The sequence below is a fragment of the Bos taurus genome, chromosome 2, assembly GCF_002263795.3.
Source record: "Bos taurus isolate L1 Dominette 01449 registration number 42190680 breed Hereford chromosome 2, ARS-UCD2.0, whole genome shotgun sequence".
NCBI lineage: Eukaryota > Metazoa > Chordata > Mammalia > Artiodactyla > Bovidae > Bos > Bos taurus.
The window spans coordinates 62,369,741-62,383,820 of NC_037329.1; the positions used below are offsets into that span (position 1 = coordinate 62,369,741).

Consider the following 14,080-nt stretch of genomic DNA (forward strand, 5'->3'; position numbering starts at 1 on the left):
GAGGTCCTACCTGAGGAGCCAGGTGTCCAAGTCCCACACTGAGGTCACCAGCCTGGTCCTGCACTGGGAAGATGAACACCCAGAATGTCTAGCTTTGAAAATCAGTGGGACCTATGTTAGAACTAGAGGCTGGAGGGCCATCCTTAAAGGGCATGTGCAAAAACTTACTTGCTCCAAGTCCCTGTGCCAAAGCTGCAGTTTGAAAGGAGTCTGGGTCAGACATACTTGCTGATCTTAGAGAGTCTTGTGGAGAAACAGGGGGCAGCTGGGACTCCCCTTGGGAACTGACATGTTTGTGGCAGCTGTTTTCATAATCTCTCTCTACCATGCTGACGCTGGCCCTGGTAGTTGCTTTTTTGGAATTCTCCCTCTAGCCTGTTAGCGCCCGGGGCAGCCCCAACTACCGGCACATCTGCAACAGCCAGCCTTGCTACAATAGAAAGGCTCATGCAGCCCATGTAGGGGACACCCCTGGAGTATCTGACTCTGGTGATCAAAGGGGAACATGCTGCTGGGCTTCACTTCTCCAAGATTGGGAGTTGTAACTAACTACATAATACATAGGAGTAAACTTAGAGAATTAGGCAAATTCAGGAGACAGAGGAGTGTGTTTCAAACAAAAGAGCATGACAAAACTGAAGAAAAAGACCTAAATGAAATGAAGATAAGCGATCTACCCGAGAAAGAGTTTAAGATAATGATTGTGAAGATGCTTACCAAACTCAGGATAAGAATAGATGAACAAGTGAGAACTTGAACAAAGAGTTAGAAAATATAAAAAGGAACCAATAAGAGTTGAAGAATACAATAACAGCAATGAAGTGTACATTGGAGGGAGTCACTGGTAGAGTAGATGATACTGAAGAATGGCTAAGTGATATGGAAGACAGAGTAGTAATAATCACCTAAGCCAAACAGGAAAAATAAAAATAATTTTAAAAAATGAGGATAGTTTAAGGGACCTTTGGGACAACATAAAGTGTACTAACACTTGCATTATAGATGTCCCAGGAGAAGAGAGAAAGGGTAGAAGTAGTATTTGAAGAAATAATACCTGAAAACTTCCCTAAGAAGGAAACAAGCATCCAGGTCCAGGTAACATCAAGAGTCCAAAACAAGATGAACCCAAAGAAATCCATACAAAGACATAATTAAAATGGCAAAAGTTAAGAGAATTTTGAGGGCAACAAAAGAAAAACAATTAGTCACATACATGGGGGTCCCATAAGGCTATCAACTGATTTTTCAGCAGAAAATCTGCAGGCCAGAAAAGAATGGCATGATGTAATTAAAGTGATGAAAGATATTCCTGAGATGAATATAGCATTGTAAGTCAACTGTACTTTAACTTTTAAAAATACAATGGATAAGAATATGATATATTTGTGTAATGGCATAGTATACAGTGTTCAATGAACAAATTTTGGATAAAAAGGCAGAAATGGTCCCTCTCCTCAGAAACCTCATGATCTAGTAAGAGAGACACTAAATCAATAATCAATGACAAATCCATCTATTGAAATAAAATAAGAGGAACATATTTTCAACCAGAAATTTTACTTCTGGTAAGTATCCCACTCATATGCATGTAATAGAAATATTTCAAGGAATTAATTGCAACAGTATTATAGTAGCAAAACACTATCAAATTAAATTATAGCATATCCCAAAATAAAAAGGAATGAAGGATAATTGCATATGCTGAAACGAAATAATCACCAAGTTATATTGTAAAGAGGAATGATCCTCACAGCAGATGCTAACACTACATTGTGAATGAATCTTGTAATTGAGAAAATACAATGTAATAGCTGTCAAATGGAATTTACTAAAGTTAATTCAAATATCATACGATACCGCTTATATGTGTAATCTAAATGGTACAAATGAACCTTTTTACAAAACAGAAATTGAGTCACAGATGTAGAAGACAAACATGGTTATCAAGAGGGAAGTGGGGAGGGATAAATTGGGAGATTGGGATTGACATATACACATTCTGTTCAGTTCAGTCGCTCAGTCATGTCCAACTCTTTGCGACCCCATGGACTGAAGCACGCCAGGCTTCCCTGTCTATCACCAACTCTGGGAGCTTACTCAAACTCATGTCCATTGAGTTGGTCATGCCATCCAACTATCTCATCCTGTGTCATCCCCTTTTCTTGCCTTCAATCTTTCCGAGCATCAGGGTCTTTTCAAATGAGTCAGTTCTTTGCATCAAGTGGCCAAAGTATTGGAGTTTCAGCTTCAGCATGAGTCCTTCCAGTGAATATTCAGGATGGATTTACTTTAGGATTGACTGGTTGGATCTTCTTGCAGTCCAAGAGACTCTCAAGAGTCTTCTCCAACACCACAGTTCAAAAGCATCAATTCTTTGGTGCTCAGCTTTCTTTATAGTCCATCTCTCACATCTGTACATGACTACTGGAAAAACCATAGCTTTGACTAGACAGACCTTTGTTGGCAAAGTAATGTCTGCTTTTTAATATGCTGTCTAGGTTGGTTATAACTTTTCTTCCAAGGAGCAAGCGTCTTTTAATTTCATGTCTGCAGTCACCATCTGCAGTGATTTTGGAGCTCAAGAAAACAAAGTCTCACTGTTTGCATTGTTTCCCTGTCTATTTGCCATGAAGTGATGGGACCAGATGCCATGATCTTAGTTTTCTGAATGTTGAGTTTTAAGCCAACTTTTCGCTCTCCTCTTTCACTTTCATCAAGAGGCTCTTTAGTTCTTTGCTTTCTGTCATAAGGGTGGTGTCATCCGCATATCTGAGGTTATTGGTATTTCTCCCAGAAATCTTGATTGCAGCTTGTGCTTCATGCAGCCCAGCGTATCACATGATGTACTCTGCATAAAAGTTAAACAAGCAGGGTAACAATATACAGCCTTGATGTACTCCTTTCCAGATTTGGAACTAATCTGTTGTACCGTGTCCAGTTCTAACTGTTGCTTCCTGACCTGCATATAGATTTCTCAGGAGGCAGGTGTGATGGTCTAGTATTCCCATCTCCTTAAGAATTTTCCACAGTTTGTTGTGATCCACACAGTCAAAGGCTTTGGCATAATCAGTAAAGCAGTAGATGTTTTTCTGGAACTCTCTTGCTTTGTCAGTGATTCAACGGATGTTGGCAATTTGATCTCTGGTTCCTCTGCCTTTTCCAAATCCAGCTTAAACATCTGGAAGCTAATGGTTCACGTACTGTTGAAACCTAGCTTGGCGAATTTTGAGCATTACTTTGCTAGTGTGTGAGATGCGTGCATTTATGCAGTAGTTTGAACATTCTTTGGCATTGCCTTTCTTTGGGATTGGGGTGAAAATTCCTTTCATTACTCTGTATTGTAATGACCTATATGGGAACAGAATCTAGAAAAGAATGGATATAGGTATATGTATGATGCATAATGTATATGTACATAATAAAATATGATTCACTTAATATACAGCAGAAACTAACATAACATTGTACATCAACTATACTCCTATAAAAATAATTAATAAGAAAAAAGAGAAAGTTATATCAAAGAGGGGAAAACAAAGTCTAGGACAATGTATTTGCTATACTCATATTTCTGTTTCTAATAAGAAACCTATAGAAACACAAATATATTTGTATGGTAAAGTCTATTTCATAAATGGTAGCCAAGAAACAAGTTAGTTTCTTGTTTCTTGAGAAACAAGATGGTGAGGAACAAGGATGCCTCCTGTGCTACAGTTCATGGGGTCACAAAGAGTTGGACATGACTGGGCAACTGAACAACAGCAGCAACAGTGGCCAAGAAACAAGTATCATTAGGTGTCTCCACAAATGAAGACTAGGATTCGGGGGTGTAGGAGAGCCCCCTTTTTCTCTTTTGGAGATATAATTCACATACCAGAAAATCCACTCTTTAAAAGTGTACAGTTCAATGTGTTTTAGTATATTCGTGAATCTGTGTTATCATTCCCACTAATTTTAGAACATTTTTATCACCTTAAAGTGATCTGCATACTCATTAGCAGGCACTCCTTGTTACCTCCTCCTTCTGGCCCCTGAAAACACTAACTTATCTTCTGTGTCTATGGAATTGCCCCTTCTGACATTTCATGTAAATGGAATCATGCAGTATGTCGCCTTCTTTCATTTAGTATATCATTTTCAAGGTTCATCCATGCTATAGCCTGAATCAGTACTTCATTCCATTTTGGGCCAAATAATATTCCATTGAATAGATACACCACATTGTGTTTATCCATTCATCAGATAATGGATATGTGGGTTGTTTCTACTTTTTGGCTATTATGGTAATGCTTCTCTGAACAAGTGTTTTCATAAAATTTTTTTTTATGAAAACCTTTTCCCTTCTCCTGGGTATACACCTAGGAGTGGAGTTGCTCCTAGGTGTATAAGGATATAGGACTTATAGGATAAGTCCATATTTAACATTTAGAGAAACTGTTTTTCACAGTGGCTGCAGCATTCGACATTCTCAACAGCAATGTGTGAAGGTCCCAATTTCTGCAAATCCTTACCAACGCTTGTTATTGTCCATTTTTTAAACTATAGCTGTCATGGTAGGTGTAAAGTGGTATCTCATTGTGGTTTCGATTTGCATTCTGTAACGAATAATTATGTTGAACATCTTTCCATGTGCTCCTTGGCCATTTGTATGTCTTTGAAGGAATATCTATATGTCCTTTGTGTCTATTCGAGCCCATGTGTTTCCTTTTTATTGTTGAGTTGCCAGGTTCTTTATATTTTCTAAATACTACAGATTTACCAGATGTATGATTTACAGATATTTTCTTCATTCTGTGGGTTGTCTTTTCACTTCATTGGTTGTATCTTTTGAAGCCCAAATTTTAGAATTTTGATGAATTTAATTATTTTCTTTGGTTGCTTGTGTTTTTGGTGTCATAGTCAAGAAATTATTGCCTAAACATCACGAAGATTTACAACTAAGTTTTCTTTTAAGAGTTTGTAGTTTTAGCTCTTCCCTCTAGGTCTTTGGTCCATTTTGAGTTAACTTTTGTGTATTTTGAGTGTGAAGAAGAGATCCAACTTAATTATTATTCTTTGTATGCATGTGGATATTCAGTTATCCCACTACAATATATTGAAAATACTATTCTTTCTTTATTGACTTGTATTGGTACTTTTGTTCAGAATAAGTTATCTTTATGTCTGTCTTTAAGCCACCATCACCCAGTTTTGATTATCCTATATATCTGTAGAAAGTTTTGAAATTGAGAGTGCGAGTCCTCCAATTCTGTTCTTTTTCAAAATCATTTTGTCCATTCTGGGTCCCTTGTATTTCCGTATGAATTTTAGCATCAACTTGTCAATTCCCGTGAAGACAAACAAAACAAACCCTGGATTTTTGAAAGGGATTGCATTCAATCTGTAGATCAATGTGAGAAGTATGGCCATTTAACAACATTAAGTTTTCCAGCAGATGAACATGGGATGTCTTTTCATTTATTTAGGTCTTCTTTAATTTTCTTCAGCAGTATTTTGTAATTTAGTGTCCAAGTCTTCACTTCTTTAGTTGAATTTACTGCTAAGTATTTTATTCTTCTTGATGCTATTGTAAATGGAATTGTCTCCTCAATTTCATTTATGGATTATTCAATGCTAGTATATAGCAATGTGGGTAATTTTTGTATATTTATCTTATATATTTGTATACATTTTATATATTTATTCTACAACCTTGCTGAATCTCTTTATTAGCCCTGATGCTTTATTTGTGGGTTCTCTAGATTTTATATATACAAAGTCATGTCATCTTCAAATAATTTTGCTTCTTTCTTTCCAGTTTTTATGCCTTTTATTTCTTTTTCTTGCTTAATTTCCCTGGCTACAATCTCTAATACAATGTTGAATGGAAGTGGTGAGAGCAGAACCTTTCAATCTTTTGCCATTAAGTATGATGTTAATTGTGGATTTTTCATAGATGTCCTTTATCAGATTGTGGAACTTCCTTTCTACCAGTTTTTGAGTGGTTTCATCATGAAAGACTGTTGGAGTTTGTTGAGTGCTTTTTCTACATATATAGTTTAGTATGCTTGATAAACTACTTGAGCAATTTTCTGATAGACTTTATAGAACTTAAAAGCCCCTCCTGCTGCTGTTTGCTGCTGTTTAATTGTGAATTTGTGTCTGACTCTTTTGTGACCCCATAGACTATAGCCCTCCAGGCTCCTCTGTCAATGGGATTTTCCAGGCAAGAATACTAGAGTGGTTTGCTATTTCTTCTCCAGGGGATCTTCCTGACCCAGGGATTGAACCCGGGTCTTCTGCACTGGTAGGCAGATTCTTTACCACTGAGCCACCAAGGAAGCCAAAAGCCCCTCCTAGGAAATCCATTCAGTTGACTATTAGTCTTGAAACTAATCTAAGAACTTTAACCAATAATGCAAAGAGGCTAATTGTCCTTAACTAGATAGTCATCTCCGTATTTAAAATATAGTCTAATAATAACTGTCTAGCCATTTTTCCCCTATAAAATGACTCTGCTAAGATAGAATCTTTGAATTGGGCTTTTCAGAAATCCTCTTCATTTGAAATAAAACTCTGACCTATGCTTATAATCAGTCTTGAGAGTGGTTTTGTGTGTTGAAGGGATGAAGGCTTGAATATATGAAAGAAGGAAGTCAGATTGTTACTAGGCCTAAATATTAAATGTGTTTTTTCCATGAGTCCATAGTTATTCTTATTAATATTAACTAAAGTCTGTACTCTACAGTAAGGCTCACTCTTTGTGTTGTACATTCTGTGGGTTTTGACAAACATGTTGTGACATCTGTCCGCCATTCATACAGAATATATTAAATGTATTTTAAGTACTCTCAAGTTGAGTTATTATGAGGATAAATGACACTTTGATTTCTACCAGAAAAAAAGATTTTCCTAGGTTTTATGATTACATTTACATGAAACAATGTGGAGAAGTATATACTAAAGTTTAGAGGAAGGCCTTGATAGACTCACAATTCTATCTCTAGATTCCTGTATTCATGTACTGTATAAAACCAAGCAAATCAATACGCCTTCTGGTAGAAACCCTAAAGACCCAAAGTTATGTTTCCTCACATCTGTGCCAACAGCTGATCTCGTTCTGAACTGCCAGCTTGGTATTCACTGGAGGTTCATTCGTCCTTATCTCTACTCCTCTAGCTAAAGTTGTTTACAATTGCAAAACATAACATAATTTTAAAAAGTCCCATGCTTATATTACATTTGTCAACCACATTAACATGAAATTGAAACCTAGAAAATGATTTTTCATTCTAGTCAGGAATTCTTCCATTCCAACTATTATGGCCTTCTCAGATATAAATATGGTTTAAGCATGGAGGAGTCTGTTCTGTTCTATGGCAAAGGAAGCAAATGATTTTAAAGCAGAAATGAACCACTCCTCTGCAATTCATTCTTCCTGGTTAGGGCACTTCTTTGTTCTCCTGCCTAACTTGATTTTGGAAGCCTGTTGCAGAACACCAGACCTACGGTTTGCTGTGTTAGTCGCTCAATCATGTCTTGACTCTCTGCGACTCGTGGACTGAAGCCTGCCAGGCTCCTCTGGCTGTGGAATTCTCCAGGCAAGAATACTGGAGTGGGTAGCCTTTCCCTTCTCCAGGAAATCTTCCTGACCCAGGGATTGAACCTCAGTCTCCCACATTGCAGGCAGATTCTTTACTGGGTGAGTCACCAGGGAAGGTACACCTTATGGTTTGGCAGTATTTAATTATTATTTAATAGCTATTGCTCACAACTTCTCTCTATAGGAGATTAATTATCCATTTGTGATAATCTAGTTTGTAAATTTTTCATACCTATTATCCAATTAAACACCTTTTATTGATACCTTCTGATAAACTTTTGACCATTTCTAACTTGTTAGTGATTTCTTAAGGGAGAGGGAAGTAGGCATAAAAAAATTGGAGGTAGAGTCCTTGTTAATTGGATTTCTTATTCAGAGAAGGGATAGTACAGGGAAGAGATGGGGAGAAGAGATTCCTTCAGAGTCAAATGGTCCTGTAGGATGAAGGTCACTTGCTCCCAGTCTTTGCTTGATAGATGCTTAATAAATACTTGCTGAGTTAAAAATAATTTTTGTATTGCTATTTCTTGTTTAGTTCACTAAGTCGTGTCCAACTCTTTTGCGACCCTACAGGCTGTAGTCCTCCAGGCTCCTTTGTCCATGGGATTTCCCAGGCAAGAATAATGGAGTGGGTTGCCATTTCCTTCTCCAGGGGATTTTCCTGACCCAGGTATTTCTCCTGCATTGGCAGGCACTTTCATTACCACTGAGCCACCAGGACAGCCCCTATTGCTATTTCTATCACCTACTATAACTGCAAATTGATTGTGTTCTAAATGGATGCAGAGTCTGGTTAAGGAAGCATAGAATATGGCCTTGGATGACTGTTGCCTCGTTTCCCACTGATACAAGCTCTGTGAGATATCCAAGGTTCTCGTGATACCTCAGGCTTCCAAGTAACATACCTGGTCCTAGCCTTCCAAAAGCTAGAACTTTGTTCTTTCTTTTTCCTTCTTGTCTGTGATCTAGACTTCTAGTCCTTTGGGACTGACCATAATTATGAACCAATTTTTTAAGGATATCTGTGATATTTGCTACAGTAATATTTATTAACATCTACATTTTAGTGGGCCCTTTCTAAAGACTCTACTAAAATCAGAGGAATAATTTTAATAGTTGACATTTTAGGTAGTGTGGCTAACTCTTCTAGGATTCTAAAATTAAACCTCAACAGGTACTGGCTTTCCTTATTAGGCAGGAAAGCAGTGGCTAATCCTGATTGATTTCTCCACCCCAACACCACCCCAACATAATTGCCCTCCCCAAAGTTAGTGGCACATGTTCCCTATGAAGTCAAAGACTCCTGAGTGGTAATAATAGTGATTAATATTCCTGCCAGGGGAAAGAAAGAAACTGCTCACCTGCTGGGACGCATTAACTTTTCACATTCTCAGGGAATGCTGTGAACACTGAAAGATGTGACTTACTAAAGAAACTCAAATAGTGGAAGAGAATTCATTTGTCTTCTGGAAAAGGAACAATTAACTCTCTTCTCATTAGCATATTTCATTAGTAGCATTTGCGGTAAATACAGCACACCTCTCTTACAACATAGCTTATTACAAAAATCCTAGTATATCAAGGATTCACTTTGTTCCCTGAGACATAATTTCCTAGAGAAATAGCTTGATTTAATTCAATCAGTGCAAAGCAAGATTAGCCTTATATCCACAAGATCATTACACAACTCAGTTAAACAAATATTAACTTTACAACCACTGTGCAAAAAGCACTGACATTTGGAGAGTCCTTTGGCATTGTGTTATATTAGCTCCTCACATCAACTCTGTCTGGCTATCTGTCATCTGTGTTTTACAGTTGAGGAAACTGAGGTTGAAGGCAATCAGTGACCTGATACTAAAGTTCACCCAGCTGACATGCAGTAGAGCCAGGACTTGAATTGTCTCTCACTTACCATAACTTCTTGAGAAGGTAGTAAGTTATACTCTTGTTCTCGGGAAGCTTACAGGCATCAAAAAGGGTTCCACTCTACTGAGGACTGCAGTGCACAAGAAAACATCACTTATCCAGAATACTTACAGACAGAAGTATTAAAATACATTTAATTTTCAAGTCAGAGTGGAAACATTTCTAATACATATGGTATACTCCACCAACTACAATAGATATAATCACATCTTTGGTGATAAAGGACCTTTTCATTGCTTTAGAATCCCAAAATAGAGCAGTCCCGAATGTTAAAGAGTCAGAAGACTTAGGAAATGAATGAAGAAAAAGCTTTGGCTTTTGGGCCTGACTGGTCTCTAGCTTTAGGTCCATTTTCTAACCCACAGATTCAAATGCCCAAGACAAGATCACATGCATGCCCACTGTAAAAACTGGTCCATAAAGTGCCCCCAAATAACATTGTTATTTCTATAAATGAGCCATTTATTTTACTGTCAGATAAAATAGTTTATTTTGCAGAACAGGTGTTTCTGGTTTCTCTTTTAAAAATATACAAAATAACATATAAATAGAGGCTTTGGTTTGGGTGGTTGAAAGTCTCTCTTGCAGACAGAGTCCTCTTCATTTAAAAAAAAAATTGAGGGGAAATTTGCAAACATAAAATTAGCCATTTTAAAGTGTATACTGTGATGACATCTAGTACATTCACATCTAGTACATTTCCACTCATGTTTTCTTGTGATGTACAACCATCATCTCTATCTTGGGCTAAGACATTTTTACACCCTCAAAGGAGACCTTGTACATATTAAGAAGTCACTCTCCATTCCTACCCACCCCCTGGCAACCACTATTCTGCTTTCTGTCTCTGTGGGTTTATCTATCCTAGATTCTTCAAAGAAATGGAATCATACAATACATGACCTCTGTGTCTGACTTCTTTCACTTAGCATGTTTTCAAGATCCATGTTGTAGCATATATTGGTATTTCATTTCTTTCTTTGGCTGAATATAATATCCCATTGTATGGGTATAAAACATTTTGTTTATTCATTCATTTGTTGATGGACATTTGTTTCTACCTTTTGGCTCTTGCAAATAATGCTACTACCAACATTTGTATACAAGTATTTGTTTGAATACTTGGTCTTAAGTCTTTTCGATATCTACCCAGGAATGGCACTGTTGGGATATGCTAATTCTATGGTTAACTTTTTGTAGACCTACAAAACTGTTTTCCACAGCAGCTAATGGAAGATAACCACTTTATCTTCCAACCATCAGTGTGCAATGTCTTCACATTCTTGTCAACATTTTCCATTTCAAAAAAAATATAGTCATCTTGGTGAGGATGAAGGTTATCTCGTTATGGTTTTGATTTGCCTTTCCCTGATAACCAGTAACGTTGAACATCTTTACCAGTGCTTGTTAGCCATTTATAGACTAATATCTTTTTTTGAAAAAAGTTTATTCAAATCCTTTGCTCAGTTTAATTGGGTTATGTGCCTTTTTATTATTGAATTATGAGATATTTGAATTATGAGATATATGAGATTATTATATATTTGAATACAAATCTCTTGTTGGGTGTATGACCTTCGTGTGAGTTTTTCATTAAAATTATTGTACTTTTTAGGTTCAGAATTTCTGTTTGTTTTCTTTTCATAATTTTTATATATTTATTGTTAGTCTCTGTTCAGACATTAGTCTCCTGGTTTCCTTTAGTTCTTGGTCTATGATTTTTCTTTATTTCTTGATCATATTTAAGGCTGTTGATTTAAAATCATTGTCTAGTAAGTCCAATGTTTCTCCAATGACAGTTTGTTAGTTTTTTTTTCCCCATAGGAATGGGCCACAATTTCTTTTTTCTTTGAATGCCTCTTAATTTTTTGCTGAAAACTAGACATTCTGAATATTGTGATATGGTAACTTTGGTAAGCAGATTCTTCCTTCTTCTCAGGGTTCATTGATATTTCTTTGTGTGCTTTGTATTGTTTATTTAGTGACTTTTTAAACTATTTTGGAAGACATTCTTTGTTATATATGCTCTCTGAAGTCTCTGTTACTTAAGCTTGTGTCAGCTCATGTTTGGATAAAGAGTTATTTAAATTCCCAGAACAAAAAGAGAATGAAAAAAAGACAAGGAAAAAACCTCTCCTGGTCTTTGCAGATTGGCTCTGTGATGGACCTTCCTTGAAAACTTGGCCAGGCCATTTACAACCTCATCTTGGCATTCACTTCCTACTGATGCTGCTCCTAAAGATCAGGGAGAGATTAAAGCATAGGGCCCTATCTTGTCTTTCCTGAGAATGTATCCTGCTCTGGGCATGTGCTTGGCTTTCTAGGTTCTTCCTTATTTTTATCTTGTTCCCTCTTCACTTTTGATGAAGTTGCCATAGAAGATCCAAGCCTTATTTTACATCATTACTTCAGAAAGAGGCATATCATCTTTCTTCTTTCTACCTTCAATCTAAGCCAGAGAGAGTACTAGAATATTCTTTAAATTCTGAAAATCTGGCCGGACCTTCTATTGCTGTAGTTTCTGCTAACCTATTACTGCATGTAACCATGAATATGACTTCAGAGAACTGGAAGCTGGGCCATAGGAGGATGAGATATAGATAAGATAAATTTCATTAGAGAAAGGGAGGAAAGCTCAAGACTAGTATTATTACATGTATCCAAACTGGTCTTCCACTTGTGCATGATGACATAAGGAACTTACCCTAGAATGTAAATCAATGCACCACTTCCTTTACTGAAAAAGTCTTGCCATTAAAAACAAAATCAGGACTTTCCTAATGGTCCAGTGGTTAAGAATCTGCCTTGTAATGCACGGGTTACTGGTTGTATCCCTGGTCCAGGAAGATCCCACATGCTGCAGGGAAGCTAATCCCATGTACCACAACTGCTGAGCCTGCGCTCTAGAACACAAGAGCCACAGCTGCTGAGCCTGAATGCTGCAACCACAGAAGCCCACTTGCCCTAGAGCCTGTGCTCTGCACTGAGAAGCCACTGCAATGAGAAGATCATGCATCACAACTAGAGAGCAGCCCTTGCTCACCACAACTAGAGAAAGCCCATGTGTAGCAACAAAGCCCCAGTGCAGTTAAAAATAAATAATGATTAATTAAAAATATATAAAATAAAATAAAAAAAACCCCAAAAGACAGTTAAACTAAACTGTGTCATTAGTAAATCAGTTTACATTCTGGCACAAATTCTTCCTCTTACCATAGACTGGTAACAAAATCTTTGTGGGCTGGAATTGATCTAAGAATCACAGTTTGAAACCCCATGAAATAGATGGTAAAGTGGATTTTAAAAAGCATACACCCACGAGGACAAAGAGAACAGGACAGAAGAAATAAGAAAATTTCAGAAACTGGAAAGCTGTTGGACAATAACTAACTTTAGAAGACCAAGAAAGAGAAATTCCTAGCTAGTATGATATAGGCCAAAAAGTAATCTGGCTTATATCACCAAATATCTGTAATAGACAGCACCAGGTACCTCTGGAAGTCAAGACAAAGACTGAACTAACAACAGGAAGATTCATTGCAAGCCTGTTGCAGAAGCAGTTAGACCCTAGACCACCTCCCTCACTGCTTAGTCCAGTGTCTGCTTTCCCCTCATTCTGACAAAAGATTGGTCAGTTAGCCTCAAAAGGGGGTGAAAGAGAGAGTCTCTAAGCTGGAAGATACCAGGCACAGTTGAGAGCATGGAATGTTCTGAAAGCAAAAGTTTATTTATTAAAAATTGAGCATCCCAACCCTTATTCTCCACTCAGTTCTTAGAATAATGGCAACCAGGCCTTTACTGGTTTTAACCCATGTGGTGCTAGTGGTAAAGAATCTGCCTTTCATTGCAGGAGATGCAGAAGATGTAGGTTCAATCCTTAGATCAGGATTGCCTGGAGTAGGAAATGGCAACCCACTCCAGTATTCTTGCCTGGAAAATTCTATGGACAAAGGAGCCGTGTGGGCTACGGTCCATGGGGTCGCAAAGAGTCGGATACGACTGAGTGACTGAGGACTTTACCATTCAGATAAGAAATTGAAAGAACTTCTCTGGGAAAGGGATAAATCAAAAAGGAAAGACCAAATATCTAGAATTTCCAAAGGAAATGGCCCAGTTGGATTACTCTGTAGAGAAAATCCCACTTGACAGGTCCCATCCATATGCAGAGACTTCCAATCATCTTTTTAGTGACCACTCTTAAGTAAAAGTAGATAGCCGGGGATTATGGACATTTAAGGAAAGCATTTAATATGAAATACTGAGACTTAAAAGACAAAAAACTAATTGCAGGAAGGCTTGTGGGGAGAAGTATATTTCCCAAAATTATTAATATTTTTAGAGTTTTAAAAGGTATGGCACTCACTCAACAATAACAGGATATTTTAAAAAGGTTTACAGAACAAGAACAGTAACATCAAGATCTTGCAAATTAAATATTAAAAGCCAATTACATAGAAGGATTTATTAATAAAATTGAGGAAATCTCCCATAAAGTAAAACAAAAGCTCAAAAAGGGGAGATGTAAGACAGAAAAAAAAAAAGATTCAACTTTAGAATAGGAACTCCAGA

At 37.2% G+C, this 14,080-nt stretch overlaps 1 protein-coding gene across 5 annotated transcripts in view; it reads right to left on the reverse strand.

The window, feature by feature from the left end:
* ACMSD (aminocarboxymuconate semialdehyde decarboxylase) overlaps positions 1 to 14,080 on the reverse strand; it is a 63,481-nt gene that overhangs the window by 8,663 nt on the left and 40,738 nt on the right. The window contains exon 9 of one of the 5 annotated variants that reach the window (XR_233606.5): positions 9,498 to 9,581. The exons of the other annotated variants lie outside the window; for them this stretch is intronic. The gene's annotated coding sequence lies outside the window, so the exon portion shown is untranslated. The remainder of the gene's footprint in view (positions 1 to 9,497; positions 9,582 to 14,080) is intronic. 5 annotated transcript variants of the gene reach the window in all.